Here is a 16,489-nt window from a genome sequence, read left to right as displayed (position 1 = left end):
ACCAGTACTGGGTGACATCATATGCCATGTCACAAACAATGGAACATAAATAAGTGCGCATGCTCGGAGACATGCAAAACACCTACAGTCATTCTGGTTTTCTCTCTTTTCATTCACTTTAAATCCATGTTCATTTGGTTGCTGGAAAACCCTCCTTTGTCTCTCAAGTTTTTCAGAAACGGATATCCCTTGCTATTATTGTCCCCCAGAAAAATCACAGTTCAATTAAAAAAAAAAAATCTCATGGATCACATAATAGTTTGGTCTGCCTTGTCAAGTACTATTGGAATGGCTTTCTTGATTAACCTAGGACTGGACAAAACACAATACATTCCCCAAGAACACCATGGCAAGTCACCACATAATCTATTTGCCCTTATAAATAAGTCACCAACTGGGCAAGAAAAAAGAGAAAGGACACAATGCAAACAACTTGACCTTCAAAGTTGTCTGGCATGTGGCTGTTTACCTTATGATCTGATATCCATATCTGAAAACCACGATCCTATTCACGCTACACCCTTTCTGATACAGAACCAGAGCAGACAGAAGTTATGTAACTCATCAGCTACTAGGGAAATGTTGAGAATGCCAAAAAATACACAGACATAGTCAGACCTTTTTAACTTGAAAAAAAATGTGTTGTTTGTGAATGGGGAATACATATCCTGAAACTCTTCCATATGTCTATTTTCCTTCTCCTGGGCTACATTCCAGAGAGGTCATGGTGGTTCCACGTTTTTCTCTAAAATATGAAAAACTATTGCTGAATAGGTTTTATAAATGGTTTTCTTCACAGTGACTAACGTACAAATTCTCCACATAATTGCTTTCAAATGAATTTACCAATTTTCAGAATTCCTTGGCCAGGTAATTCCTGATTGAAGATATAATTTGAAAAGTCACTCTCATCAGATGGTCCTCACCTACTGTTGTTGGGAAATGAACACTTTTTAAAGAATACAACAATTGACAATGCAGTCTACTTAGTAATACTGCCCCGTGGCTACAGATATTGTACTATTGACCAAATGCCTAACATGAGCGTAATACTTTCTAAACTTCCTTTTTAAATGAACTGTTATAGAATACTCCTTTGAGGGATGAAGGTACCACTCATTTGTAGAACCTAAGCCTTTCACTGGGTCATCCACTATATGCAAAATATCACAGTAAATTATGATCCTACAGTGGACATGCATTCTTATATGAGTCGTTTTTGCTTCCCAAAACCATCAGGTCAGCCATCTCACTTATCTGGCTTAATGAAAAATTCCAGGCAAATGACTATCACCTGTAGGATTCCCACAATAAGCTGTACCAAACTGACCAACAGTCCTACTGCCAGTAAGTTCTCCATTTCTGTTGCTTTTTCAGTAGATTCCTTTCAATTATTTTCTCTCTTTGGTTCTATGTCTTTATTTATGTTATTCCATACCACCTCCAAGGCAGAAATGTTGGCTGTGGGCATCCAAGAAAATCATAAATAATCCAAAACTGTATAAAGTGAATCTAACTGAAAGAAGGGTGATAGATTTGATGAACATCTGAACCATTTGGATCACTTCTAACTCAAACGACTATCTCCAATTCAAGTATTTTAGCCAGGGCACGGTTCAAAGCAATAACATTCTAAAGATGATCTCCACTCATCTTCATATCTCTGGTCAAAGGCGCAATAATCTCCATATCTCATTGTTATAGGGATCAAGGATATTTGCATGTAGTTGATTTTTTTAGTAAATTAAAAATATTTTGGAAAGAAATTCATTATGTTAAAAACAATTACAAATTCATATTGATGTACCTTTCTTTGGCTCAGAGTTCTATCCTGTCAATGGAACTATCAATCTATTATTTTATTTTTTTATACATCTATTATTTTAAAATTTGGCTTGTATGGAAGCTTCTCAACTGGTTTTAATTGTTTTCATTTTCTTTCCCAGAATTGTTTCTAGCTCCACTACATTTTTATTCAGTTACAGCAAACAGAGCAACATGCGATGGTTATTCTAGGAGCAGATACATTATGATCTTTAAAAAGGCATATTCTTATATGCTATATGGTTTAATTTCTTCTATATACAAGCCCACCCAAAAACTCAACTTGTTTCCTCCACTATTCTCAGATACAGCAATGGGTGATGTTTTCCCACTGGCTCCTGTGGTAACCGGCAAGAGTTAAGATGGGGAAAGTTTCAGCTTTGCTCAGTGGCAGTATCGTAGCCAATGAGGTTTATCCGAGGCGCGATTATTGCTAATTGAAAGATGGGGAAAGTTTCTTTCTTCTACTTATTAACCTAATAGCTAAAACAACCAGAAAATTCTGCAAGTTAGTGTTTTAAGCTATTATTTCAGTCAGCTTTGAAAATTAGAAAAAAAATAATAATACTAAATGCTTTTGAAAGCACATAGTCACCATTTATAGAATTAAAATCAGGATATATGACTTCCAAAACACTGACAAGAACAGAAGCAAAGAGCATAGTTTATGGCTGAAAAGACAAGAAACAGCAAAAATACATTTTTAAAAGGAAGCTCTGAAAGAAATAAGCGTAATATGGATTATCCTAATAATATAATAAATATAAATGAGTTAAACACCCCTATTGTGGATAAAAATTCTTAGATTGGATTTAAAAATTGCCTCAGCATTTACAAAGTGACACAAAAAGTTAAAAAGGATGGACAAAAATATAACAGACTAACATAAACCAAAAGAAAGTGATAGTTCTTATATTAGTATCAGCAAAAGCAAAAATCAAGGCAAAGCATTAAATGAAGAAAGAGGGTATTAATATATTAATAGAAGGTACAAGATGTATAATGAAACTCAAACAACTATTAACTTTTATACATGGAATAACATTTCCCTGAAATAGAAAGATAAATCTAAAAGAAATAAAGGGAAAAAATAAGAAAAACTCAAGAAACGCCAGAGTATAAATTTGACAGATGTATAAATAACAATACATATGATTACCCCATACAAAACCAACATTTTAATATCCACAGAACATTCATATTATTTTACCATATACTACCTACAAAGAAATATTGACTAAACTCAAAATAGTAAAAATTATACAGGCAGCAAATTCCATTATCTGTCCACAGTGTAATAAACATTTAAGCATAAATAAAACAAAAACCTACAAAAACCTTCAACAACCTGAACACTTTTAGGGTCTCCTAAGTAAAAGTACTCACAGATCATTTAGGAAATAGTAACAATGGAAACACTACTATAGCAACACTTATAAGGTGTAATAAAGCTATGCCCAGAGGCAAATTAATAGTCTGAATTATTAAACAGTAAATAATCAAAATAAATTAACTAAAATATTCAAATATAAATATATATACATATGTATAAATTAACTAAAATATTCAAATCCATATATATGTATGTATGTTTTAATGCATATGGTATCCTATTAAAGAAGTCTATTACACTCAATCTTTATATTCACGGAGAAAATGCTTGATGGTTGGCTCCTGTCTACTCCTTGTGGATAAGGAAAGGAAGACCTATCAGTAACACACCAACCGCTATGCTTAGAGAGAATGCTATCAAGAAAAAGTAAACAAATAAATACACAGCTGCAGCCAACATGAGTTTTACTAGCTATACATACTGAACAACCCAGGTCAAGAGTTCCCAAATATTGTTCTATACACAATAGTTGTGTCAAAGTACTGGATACTTTTTTTTTTTTTTAAGATTTTATTCATTTATTTGACAGAGAGAGAAGAAGAGAGGGAACACAAGCAGGGGGAGTGGGAGAGGGAGAAGCAGGCCTCCAGCTGAGCAAGGAGCCTGACGCGGGACTCGATCCCAGGACTCTGGGATCATGACTGAGCCACCCAGCCTCCCCTGGGTACTTATTTTTAAAAGTAGGATTCCTGGGTCTTACAACAGAACTTCCAAATGAAAAATCTCCAGGAGTAAGACTCAGGTGTCTGTACTTTTAATAAAGCCTGCTGGTGATTTTAAGGCATACCCACTCTGGGGAACCACTACATACTGATCTTAATTTTTAGGGATCAGGCAATATGGAAAAGTTACTAAACACAGGAAGACAATCAGCAAATTGAGAGAGAAGAAAAACTAAGATGTCAGAGCTAATGTTAACGCAGCAAACAGTAGAGAATATTTGACTTGCAGTCTCAATAGGATTAACGACACTTTTTCAACATTAAAACAATAGAATGGGGAAAAGGGGGAGAAGAAACTACCTGAGAATAACAATGAATCTTTCAAAATTTATATTAAAAAAAAAAAAAGATGGGTGATGCCATCAGTAAAGGCAGTGAAGATCAGAAAAGAAACTCCAGAAAACTGAGTAAGCAAATCAGAAGACAAGAATTCTCCATGTAATAAGAGTTTTTAAAAGAGCAAATGTAGGGGCACCTGGATGGCCCAGGCAGTTGGGCATCTGACTCTTGATTCTGCCTGAGGTCATGATCTCAAGCCATGGGATCAAGCCCCGCATCAGGTTCTGTGCTCAACGCGGAGTCTTCTTGTCCCTCTCCCTCTGCTCCTTCCTTTACTCTCCATCTCTATCTCTAAAATAAGTAAATAAATTAAGTATTTTTAAAAATACAATAAAATAGCCAATGTAGAGAATAGAGAAATGTAGAAATATATGAGGACTTCATAATGTGTCAATTTGACTAAGATGGATTACATTTGCCAGAATCCCACTTCTTATATATACATACATACTATTGTTGTACCACTGTCCTAAGTAATTATATATCCAGTCCTCACAACCGTCTTATAAGACTGATTCTGTAACTATCCACATTTTATAAATGAGGAAACTAAGACACAAAGGAGTTCACATGACTAAGTCATAAAGTGTTACAGCATATAACTAGTCAGTGTGAGAGCTGGGTTGGAAACTATACCCACTGGCTCCTAAGTCCACCCTTTTAATCACAACCAATCGCAGAGAGCAATTAAACCAGACAAACTAATCACTGTCTAAATAACTGTTGCTTATGTGCTTCTGTAATTTCATTTATTTATTTAACAAATCTACTATATTTATGTTTTCTAACTCATTAGTTAATTTCTATTGCTCTAATGCAATTAATTGGGTTGTTCTTTTTCATTTTTAATGTATTATTTTCCTAAATGAAAAAAAATGCACTCCTAAAAAAAACTGGAACTACAAAAAATCAAGAAAGTGAAAGCACACCATGATTCCTGCTTCTGCTAAGTTTGTTGTACATAATTCCAGGCATTTTTTTAAGCATACTGCTAGAAGGAAGACAGAGAAAGGATATGGGGAGAATTATACAAGGGGCTTCAGTTAAGTGATGGGTATATAGGTGTTAATTTATTTATACATATATATATGCTGTTGTAAAAAAAATAATTGACAAATAAGCAAGCTGCCTTTCACCATAAATGGCATACTTGTTAATACATTCACCGACTTTATTAAACTTTCTAAGAGCAATCAGACGTAAAAGTACATTTTGCTATTCTGCAGTTCCCAAGATGACCCTCAGAAATTTGAACTATGTGCTGTGGAAATGCTTGAATGAAAAGTAAAGAACACTTGCATTCAGAATTGGAAATTATAACTCTATTACTTTGTGCACTCTCAGGATCAAGCAAGAAAACATTCTTTTCCAGGACATTTTAATGAAAGTAATATTAAATATAGTCATATAGTACAACAAGAGCACATTTACTCCATGCTCAAAAACTGGATCTTCCCATTGCGCTTATTTAAAAACAAAAACAACATTAAAATAAGATGTGACAGACACAGGTCTAAGAACCTTCACAAATATTAGCTCATGTGATCTTTGCGCCAAATTGTTCAAGTGGGAATTTTTATTCCCATTTTACAGATTAAAAAACTGTAGCTCTGAGAAGTTAAATATACCCTAGGTCATATAGTCACTAGGTAATAGTCTCTGTTTCCAGCCCAGTCTCTTGCCTACAAATCCAGGGCTCTTTGTATTATATCATTGAATAAGTTAAAGAAAGAAAAAGGAAAAAGTATTAAAAAGAAAAAGGATAGAGGGGAATGCACAGAAATCCCAAGAAGGCTGGAGAGTTATATTGGGCTACACAGACTCCCAACTATCACACCTCAGAACGAGTAGAGAGAGGACCCTACTACTGTCACTGATGAGCACTCAAGAACACAAGCAGGGGGCGCCTGGGTGGCTCAGTCAGTTAAGTGTCTGACTCTTGGTTTCAGCTCAGGTCATGATCTCATGGGTCTCTGCACTCAGCAGGAAGTCTGCTTGAAGATTCTCTCCCTCTGTCCCTCTTCTCTCTCTCTCTCTCTCTCATAAATAATCCAAAAACAACAACAACAACAACAACAAAAAACCCCACAGTGGGATGGTCTCATTGATGCTGTACCAATATTGTCCCAGCAAACACAATCTTTCTGCAGCCCCTGCCCTACCAGGAGATGTCCTTGAGGGTGTGGCTTCCCTGTCAATCTAAGACAGCTGTCCCTATAGCTTAGATTATGTGCTTGCACCCCTTCTGCAAGAGAACCAAAGGGGATGGGGGATAAGAAAAGCAAATAACTGGCATTTTCAGCATTTCCAGAAAGAAGTAGGTAGTGCCCACAACAAGGCTCATAAAATGAGGGAGTACCCAAAACAAGGAAGGAGGTTCAGATATTGAGTGGCTAAGGTGGATGGACAAACATTCCCTTTAAGACCACCCTTTGACTGCTCCACATCAAACTACATTTTTCTTTCTTATACATCCCCCCCTCACGCACACAACAAAGAGCTCTTGCCTAACATAATACAACCATCCTTATCTAATCTAAAAGCAAACCTTTCCTCCAACAGTGGGCAATCCAAAGACCTTTCAGTTAAATGCATCCAGCTCCAAGTCCAAGATCCTCCCTAGTACTGTCACTTTCCAATATTCTGTAGTCTATAGACTAAACTATAATCACTAACATATATAAGATATATACATATATTTATGCAAATTATATATATCATCCATATATATAAATGATAGTGGGGGGAAAAGGAGAGAAAAAGAAGAGAATTAGTTAACATACAGAAATATACATGAGACATCATAGCAGATATGAAAATACAGTAGATGCTACAGTCATCTGCAAATGGACATGATGTTATCATTGGTACTTTTGACTGACCTCTTCCACACCTCCTTTCAGGTCCAATTGCATCCTGCTCTTTAGCTGATCAGGATTCTTTATTTAATGAAATGATCTAAATCTTCATTCCTGAGGGATTTAAAATATTAATGTAGTCTTTCATAAAGGTATATCACTGGAGCAGTACAAGATGGCACCACAAAGCATCTTCTGGGTTCCATGCAGCAACCTTAAGTGACAGGAGCAATCTCCCATGCCAACCCTAACTCCTGTTTTATATATTTTTCAAATGACACAAGAAGTCTGAAATGACCTAGTGGGTTGACTCAGCCTTAATTCAACGGAATAGATGCTATTCCTCTGATGGAAGCCATCTTTCTTTGGGTATTAAGCCTCTAAAGCAGGAGAGCTTCTGAGATGAGCAATGTTCCAGATACAGGTGATAAGCATTCACCATTCCAATCAGTTCTTCATTTCAACTACCTAATTCCAGAATTGTGGCTACAGGTTTTTTGGAATCAATTATTCCTAAAATGACTCCTGATAGTCACTCCTCTAGCTTTCCACTGATTTCATAAGCACCTAATTACCTATATTAAAGCCCTTTCTGCCTAATTATACTTGGAGTGATTTTTGTTTCCTGCACCAAACCCTGAGCGACACAGGAAGTGAAACTTTTGTGAGTGGGTCATTAGCTGAACCTGTGAGAGATATTTTTTTTTCTTCCCCTTCGGTTCCAAAACTTACATATTCTCGATAGGATAGACCAGAATCACATTTTGATCACCAATTCAAAGTATATATTGTATCCCATATGACAGCACCTCAACTTCACAAAGTAGTCTCTGATCTGAAGCTACAAACAGTCTGTGGTAGGCCATTCCACCACTGGGTGGGGTTGATCCTTAGCATCCATTCTTACCTTCTTCTACATGCTTTCCTGAACTCCAGATGACACAAAGGTAAAAATTATATTTCACAAACTCCATTGCAGCTTCTGGGAGATTGCAGGAATCTCATGTGCTATATACCTATTGCCCTACTTCTTTTTAAGTAGAGTGAGTTCATGTTCAGGAACTATGTGGTTTGGGACATCATGATGGAAAATAAAGCCTTTAGCAGATCTAAGGATGGTGGAATTGGCTAATGCATGGCAGGCAAGAAAAAGCAAATTCAAATTCAAAATTACTTTTGCTCTATGATATTACAGTTTAATATGTTAGGTATCTGGCTAATCTCCCTTGAGTATGGTACCATATTGGGGGCTACAGCTAGCAGGTTGGGCATTCAGTAAAGATGATAAGTCAAGATAAAGTTTACAAGCTGAGGCCAAGCTATCCCAGAGTATATTTGTAAAAGAAAAACAGTCCACTTCAGGTTAGTGCTAATCTATCATGCATAACCAATGGTAATCAAGGCTTCATTTTTCTCTCCTCCTTAATCAACTGACCATAGATACCTCCCCTTGACACCTAAGCATGAGCTGAGACAACCCTACTTGAGTTAGATCACATATTATACCACCTCCACTTGAAAATGTATTGCAGGTTAGCAGACCCAAATATATGGCTAGGTGAATCATAACATGCACTGCGGGCAGCTCAGGTTGAATAGTTACCTGGTATCCCAGGGTAAAACGTTTAGTCTATACGGTCTTTGTATTAGAGCCACAATATATGGCCTAATATGTTCCTCAATAGACTGAGAACTATTTCTCAATAGACTAGTTAGTTGACTGAGAGCATGGCTTTAATCCCAAACCCCAGGGCATTTGCAATGCTTCTCTTAGTAAGACTTAATACAATCTTCATACAGCATGCCGGTTTGTCATGACACTGAATAATGCACACAAAAGTATACTCTGGCAATCAGAGAAATCCCTCAGAAAAAAGAACGCAGGCACTGGCAGTTCTAAGTATTCTTGAAGTGTTGACAGAGGTACAGGGGAGGGATAGAAGTGGGAGGATGTGGGGAGGCCCTGAGAGCTTCTGCAGCGCAGCCAAATGTGATATATATTGCCTTCAAAATGGAAAGAGATCCACTAAGTTCTGTGTCTCTTAATGGCACAAGATTCAAACTTCAGCAAATATCTTGAAAATTTCCAAACCAGTGGGCCATCTATATACTTCACTGAGCAATTCAGGCCTTGTATTTTCATGAACACTGCTCCCATTTTCTGGCATATGTGTACCTACAGTGTCTGCTACCTAATATTCTCCAGATTACATGAGCATAAAGTCATTAATTTCATGACTCAGCTTGATGTTCTCTGGGATAACACAATCAAACTCCCGACTATGGCTCAAGTTCAGAAAATGTACAGAAGTCTGAGGCAAAGTAGTAAAAGTATACTGCTACCCATGCCAAGTGTAAGAAAAATATTATTGGCATTCTAGATATATTGAGATAGGAAAAAAAAGATTTGCAAAATCAGTAGTTAATTATGTTCATTTGCTTCAGTAAAAATACATCTGGAACACTTGATTTAAATGAAATTCCCTGGGGCGCCCGGGTGGCTGTCTGTTAAGCATGTGCCTTCAGCTTAGGTCATAATCCCAGAGTCCTGGGATCAAGCCTCACATCAGACTCCCTGCTTAGCAGGGAGTCTGCTTCTCCCTCTGCCCCTCACCCCACTTGTGCTCTCTCTCTCTCTCAAATAAAATCTTTTAAAAAATAAATGAAGTTCCCACCTACTTAGCTTATGATAGTGATAATTCACCAGTATTCTTCAAGACCTGTCCATCCTAGAGAGTTATGTCAGAAAGTGATACAAGCCAATATCCTTGCCTCTTTCAAGTGGTTTATGATGATACTTATCTCTGCAGTTCCCCAAGGATGAGGTAATGCTTTTCATTTACTCTCTTGGTATTAAGACATATTCCAGGGGTTCCCACTTGGTCCTTTCTGATATTCCAGAAGTCATTATAGGGTTCTTCTATTGCTGATGATATATATTTCAACAATAAATTCATGAATGAAATAAGTGAGGGATGCATTCAGGATCACATGTGGATCAAATCAAATCTCTATCTTCTGAATTCTACAAATTCCATATTCTGACAGAAAAACCACATCATATTCTGGGTCTAGGGACTTGTGTTAACTCAGAACTAACATCTAAAGCTTTCTGAAAGGTCTAGGTATTCCTCCCAAGTGCCCAGTTACCCTAGTGAATTGCCCAGGTCCCTCTGAAAAGGACAAAAAGATATATATGTACCAATTAAGATGTTTTGCAGATTTCTCCCTCTCAAGGTATCTGGCCTCCCCTGCATTCAAAGAATTCTTAAACTATAAACTTTTATAGATTTGGGACTTTTTAAAGAGATTATGACTATTAACATGGTTCATGTCAGACTTCAGTTCATCAAGTATGCAGTTGTTCTGTTACTCGTATTGATTAGAACCTTATTGGGCTACCCATATATTTTATTTGTTTAAGTCTTATTTATTTTTTTAGTAATCTCTATACCCAATGTGGGGCTTGAACTCATGACCCTGAGACCAAGGGTCACATGCTTTTTCAACTGAGCAAGACAGGCAACCCCTGCCCATCTATTTTAATCCTAGTTATCACCAAACACTATAGCTGGTCAAACTGTCATCATACTAAATCTGATGCATATTATGATAACCATATCTACCTTACTGCTTCTGATTCTGAGCTGCTACTTAGCCTTTGCCATACTGGAATCTATGTAACCCCAGTGAATTCATGGAACCCTGCTGTGTCTCCCACCAGCATCACTGGCTTATAGAGAACAGCCACTTCAGCAGTCTTCCAAGACCTGGAATAGCCTCATGAATGTATTTCTAAGTGCCTAAAGGGAGTATCTTCTGAATCCTCTTAGAGAACATGGTTAAAGTTAGGCAAACATGATAAATCCACTCCAACATTTCTAACTTCCTGAGCAGTGAAATATCTCCCGTGACACTGAGCACTCTCACTTAAACTGCTATACAGAATCCAGAATCTGTAGTAAGTATATCCATATCAGGGTGGCTCAGTCATTAAGCATCTGCCTTCAACTCAGGTCATGGTCCCAGGGTCCTGGGATCAAGCCCTGCATCAGGCTCCCTGCTCAGCGGGAAGCCTGCTTCTCCCTCTCCCACTCCCCCTGCTTGTGTTCCCTCTCTGTGTCTCTGTCAAATAAATAAATAAAATCTTTTAAAAAAAAAAAGTATATCTATATCAATTAATTCAGCTAAATTTAAAATTACAGGTCACGATCTTATGGGTTGGGGGATGGAGCCTCACATGGCTCCCTGCTCAGCAGGGAGTCTGCTTGAAGATTCTCCCCCTCTGCCCCTCCCAACATCACATGCGCATGTACTCTCTCAAATAAATCTTTTTCAAAGTTAATAAAATAAAGTTACACACCTCCCTCGTTCTTTTACCTTTACAATCCATTTGCACACATATGATCAGATTTCTGCAAATAAAAATTAGCAAAATCTTTGCAGTTTCAACCCTGTTATTGATATTCCAGGACACACAAGGATTGATCAGTCTTTGAGATAGAAGTCTGGGGGTCGTATATGATGTTGAAAATGGCCATAAGGAATATTGGATTCCCTTTGCAAGAGTTCATTCCAAAGTCTTTAAGCAAGACAGGGCAAGAAGTCTCTTTCAGCCCTCAAAGGAAACTCATAGGATTGGGAGGGAGTTCATTATAGGCTGAATCATTCAAATCCGTCCCTCTATCTCCACCCCAATTCTGAGGTTTCACTTTTTTTCATCAATATACTTTCAGACCAGGCAATGAGTTCAACTGACTTGGTAATTCAACGTTGGGGGTTCACCCCTATTGACTTTGAATTTCCTCAGCTCTGTGGCTCCAAGAGAGAAGATATTCTTTCAGTTTGTAATACAAAGTCCCCTTCTAAAGCCAAGAATTTAGAACTTTTGAGTTTATCATTCTTTTTCTTTAAACTGTCTGGCAACGTTAGAAGTAACCAGTTCTAGCATCCATTTCTTTATCAATTAATATACCCTGAGGCACAAGAATAAAAACCTATGCTGGCTTCTTTAAGCAAAAAGGATGCCTATTAAAAGAATATTGTCTAGGTCACAGAATTATCATGAGAGCTGAAGATACAAGTTGAGAGCTCCAAAGCTAGGAGCAATGCTTTGAATCTCAGGAGAAATGGTCTAGTGAGGACATGACTAATGCCCTGGCTCAGCATGAACGCTGCAAACATTCAGTAGACACTGGATTGCAGCACAGATGCCACTCCTATCCAAGAACTCACTCTTTCTACAACTGTCACAAAGAAGTACTCCTCATGGTTACCTCAACTCAACTCTGAATTGGGGGCACACTACGGGTAAAACTTATACATGCCTATACTCTCAATAATAAGGAAAATTTGGAACTTTTCAATTTTCATAGTGGAAGGCAAGGCTGCATTAAGACTCAAAACACTGCAGAATTCTCCCAGGACAGAAAAAGGATTCTGATAATATTTATCAAAACACCAGTTATAGCCAACAGAATTAAAAGTAAACAGAAATCCAAAGAAAAGTAGTTTTCTAGGATTGAAGATGATACACAAGAGTAGTGCATAAAATTAACAGAGATTTAAAAATTAAAACACCCGGGGCACCTGGGTGGCTCAGTTGTTAAGCGTCTGCCTTCAGTTCAGGTCATGATACCAGAGTCCTGGGATCGAGCCCCACATCGGGCTCCCTGCTTTGCGGGAAGCCTGCTTCTCCCTCTCCCACTCCCCCTGCTTGTGTTCCCTCTCTTGCTGTGTCTCTCTCTGTCAAATAAATAAGTAAAATCTTTTAAAAAATAAAATTAAATTAAATTAAAATTAAAACACCCAATACTGGTAAGATAATGGGGAAACAGCATTCTTATACCCTATACTGTTAGGAATGGAAGCTTTCTGGAGAGCAAAAAGCACACACCTCAAAGATTGTCCATTTCTTCTTTGGTGCCTATCTGCAGTTTCCATAATTTTAAATAATTTAGTATTATTTTATAATCATAGAAAATAAAGTCTTATTTAAAAATTAAGTAACAACAGCAAGCTTTCAGTGAAAACACAGCTTATATTTTTTTTGAAAAACCTACCAAATACTATTTTATTCCTATATTCATGTATTTGTTCAGCAAATATTTATTGAGCTTCTGTGTCTACTTTTTATCAGCAGCTGACAGTTTTGAAAATTATATATTATTTTGTCAACTACATTTTTTAATTGATGAAGTCAGAATACAAGCCCGCATCTTCAAGTTCTCAAGTTGAACTTGAGTTGGCATCTCGAGTCCTAAATGCTCTCAATTATACTCCAACTGCTCTACTACAAGTTAAGATGATAATGGGCACTGAAGTTTTATACAGCATAGATGCCACAAGTATGAGAAGCTAACGACTCAGGGATCTATACATTTCCAAAGCCCCAAATTCACTGCAAATTCACAGCAAGTCTATCCCAAAGTATGTCCAATAACAGGTCTAGCATTCCTAGACTATTGTTTGCAGACAACACAAAAGGGCAGTCCCAATGTAAACACCATTTTAATGGAGGCTTAATTTTTACCTCTAACCACAGAACTCTAGGTATTTGGTTTACTGTTGTTTAGCACTGATAAAATGACCAAATATTCAAGAGTTATGTAAGGAATGTCAAGCGTGCTCCTGCCCAGGGAACCTCAACATTTTGTGTGTGCCTGCGTGTGTGTGTGTGTGTGTGTGTGAAATTGTTGAGTTTTTCATCATGTTTTTGTTACTTGGAATTCCTTTCGGATAATCCAAAATTTAGCAATAATTTCAAGAAGGCCTCCTGGCATGTGTTCTAGATTGGTCTGTACATTAAACAGATAAATCAAGAGATTTCCTCAAGAGGTCAAAATCATCATTACCTTCCTCTTGCCTTTTGGAGGAAAAGAACTTTATCCTTCTATGGGATTTATTCTTTTCATGGGCATCCATTCAACACTGAGCTATTGTTTCAGAACAGGGAAAATGTATTCCTTTTACAGGTTTACTCCTTCAACTGGAATTTGTTTAAGTAGGTTCCACTGCACAAACACAAAAAGCCCTAATACATGCAAACTGGGTCGGCCTCATGCCATCAGATGTCACTGCTGATGGGTGATGGCACTTACAGAGATTTACACAACAAAAACTACATTAACAATGTTAAGGTGGTAAGACAAAGGCACAAAGGCCTAGAAATTCACAGCTCGGGATTTAAACATACTATATCTAAGAGGAATGGAGTGCATTAGGGTAATGGGAAGGTGACAGCGTCCTTATTATACCTACCCAGACACTTAATCCCTAACTGAATTTCCTGGGGGTGCTTGCTTTGTCTCATTCGTGGGGACTTATGTTTTTTAATGACATTATTGTTGTGTAAATGTTCTTGTTTTATCAAGTAATTCCGGGTTGATTATCATCTGTTTACGCAATTAGTGTAATTATACCTAATTACAGAGTAGAATCAACATATATAATTAGCTTATTAGAGGTATAACTGTGATATGTAATGATTTTAAAATCTTTATGAAACTTTAACAAATATTCCATGAATATGAAAGCAAAATATTTAGATGCCAGCTCTCTTACATTATATATACATTTTTTATATGCTCAGTAATAATTAGATTTACTGCCTGTCAAATATAGTGTTCAAAATCATAGTGCCATATTAAAGGGAATACAAATAGAAAAACTATGCTTGGGAAAATTAGAAACACCCTCTAGTGTTTTCTTTAAGGTTTGGTTTTGTAAATCTCTCTTCAGTTAAGATTTCTTACCTATAGAGAGCATCACCCTCAGGTGAATTTTAACAGTAAAGTTATAAGCCCAGTAAAGAGATTTATATTTAACACCATGACATATAATACTCAACTATGTTACGTGACATTCCTTACAAACTAATAATATTGCCCCCTTTACTCTTGTGTTGGATTTCTCCATTTGATTCTGAGCCAAAAAGGAACTAAAAGATGAACTAAAATGTTGTGATATAAAAAAGCGAAGACATAGATGACAGAATTAGAAAGACGATGCATGTTTCCAAAATCAGCCAAGAGTCTTAGGAAGAAGAGCTGAAAATAGCTGCTGAAAAAGAACATAAAGTGAACTCACACCCAAGAAATGCTTAGTAATGTAGGTTATCCCCATTTATTTCTTTATTTGATCTTTATCTCCGTTATTGGTCACTTAAAATTATTATGTAACCATCCCTTCTCTCCTCAAAATATTGAAACTAAAAAAAATGCAGTATAAATAAACTGAATGCAGAGATTTACTGCTTTTGAATCATGCAGTACATTCTGCCATGTGGATAAAAACCACCCAATATCCTCAGTTACTGCTTATGGCGGAGACAGGGATTGGAGGGTCTAACTGACACCACGGGAAATTTCAAGCAATAGTATCAGAAGAGCAACACTTTAAATATTAGCAGCACATTATGCTAAAAATACTACTATCCTCCTTTTGAATATATAATAACTTTACAAACAGTGAATTTCATCTTTATCAGAAGGCAAGCATTCTCACCATTTGGTCTACAAACTTGTATTAAAATGGACCCTGCGCTTCAGTTATTATTGAAACAAACTACCCACTTCAGTTTTTAGTCTTTCCACTAAGATGCCTATCCTTTTAGAATCACTGTAAGCATATTCAACACACAAGTTTCTTTTTTTTAATGGAACAAAAAAATTCTTTTTTTTAAAAGATTTTATTTATTTATTTGACAGAGAGAGACACAGCGAGAGAGAGAACACAAGCAGGGAGAGTGGGAGAGGGAGAAGCAGGCTTCCTGCGGAGCAGGGAGCTGGATGTGGGGCTTGACCCCAGGACCCTGGGATCATGACCTGAGCCGAAGGCAGATGCTTAACAACTGAGCCATCCAGGCGCCCCTGGAACAAAAAAATTCTTAAAAACTGAAGGTAAAAAGGTTTTTTGGCTTTTTACTTAAGATCAGCAGAGATTATCATTACTCAAAACTCAAAACATGCAACTAATTTTTCCAAAGAATAAACAAACAGACAATACTTTTTTCCTCTTTTATTTCTTTCCTACTCTTCAGAAGGACTAAGTTGGTATTTAAAAAAAGTCAAATATTCAGACCCCTCCCCCTCAGATGTAAGTTACATCATATCAAGTGATAGTCTAACAAAGTGTCTGGCACAAAATAATCACCAGAAATGTTAGCCCATGAAGGTTCAAAATGAGAAAAGGATTCCCAAAAACAGTTTGAAAGCCGTCAAGGAAAACCCCCTCACGCAATCACAGTGACTCCAGAGCTCAGTGGCATCTGAGCCTGGCAGTACCTGGCAAATAACAGGCACTTGGGAATGATTCTGTTTCTTCCCATCCCCTTCTGGAATCCCAGCAGGAGG

The 16,489-nt window shown here is 37.1% G+C and overlaps 1 non-coding gene across 1 annotated transcript; it reads left to right on the top strand.

The window, feature by feature from the left end:
- Window positions 1-2,200: 2,200 nt before the first annotated feature.
- On the top strand, window positions 2,201-2,345 carry LOC114204327 (U4 spliceosomal RNA). Its single transcript, XR_003608159.1, has one exon. It is a non-coding gene; the product is annotated as a U4 spliceosomal RNA (small nuclear RNA).
- The last annotated feature ends 14,144 nt before the right edge of the window (window positions 2,346-16,489 follow it).

This window comes from Eumetopias jubatus, unplaced genomic scaffold, assembly GCF_037043125.1.
Source record: "Eumetopias jubatus isolate StellerSeaLion01/CBP00866 unplaced genomic scaffold, mEumJub1_p1.0 scaffold_10, whole genome shotgun sequence".
In the NCBI taxonomy this organism is placed as follows: domain Eukaryota; kingdom Metazoa; phylum Chordata; class Mammalia; order Carnivora; family Otariidae; genus Eumetopias; species Eumetopias jubatus.
This window is presented reverse-complemented; position numbering and strand designations above follow the sequence as displayed.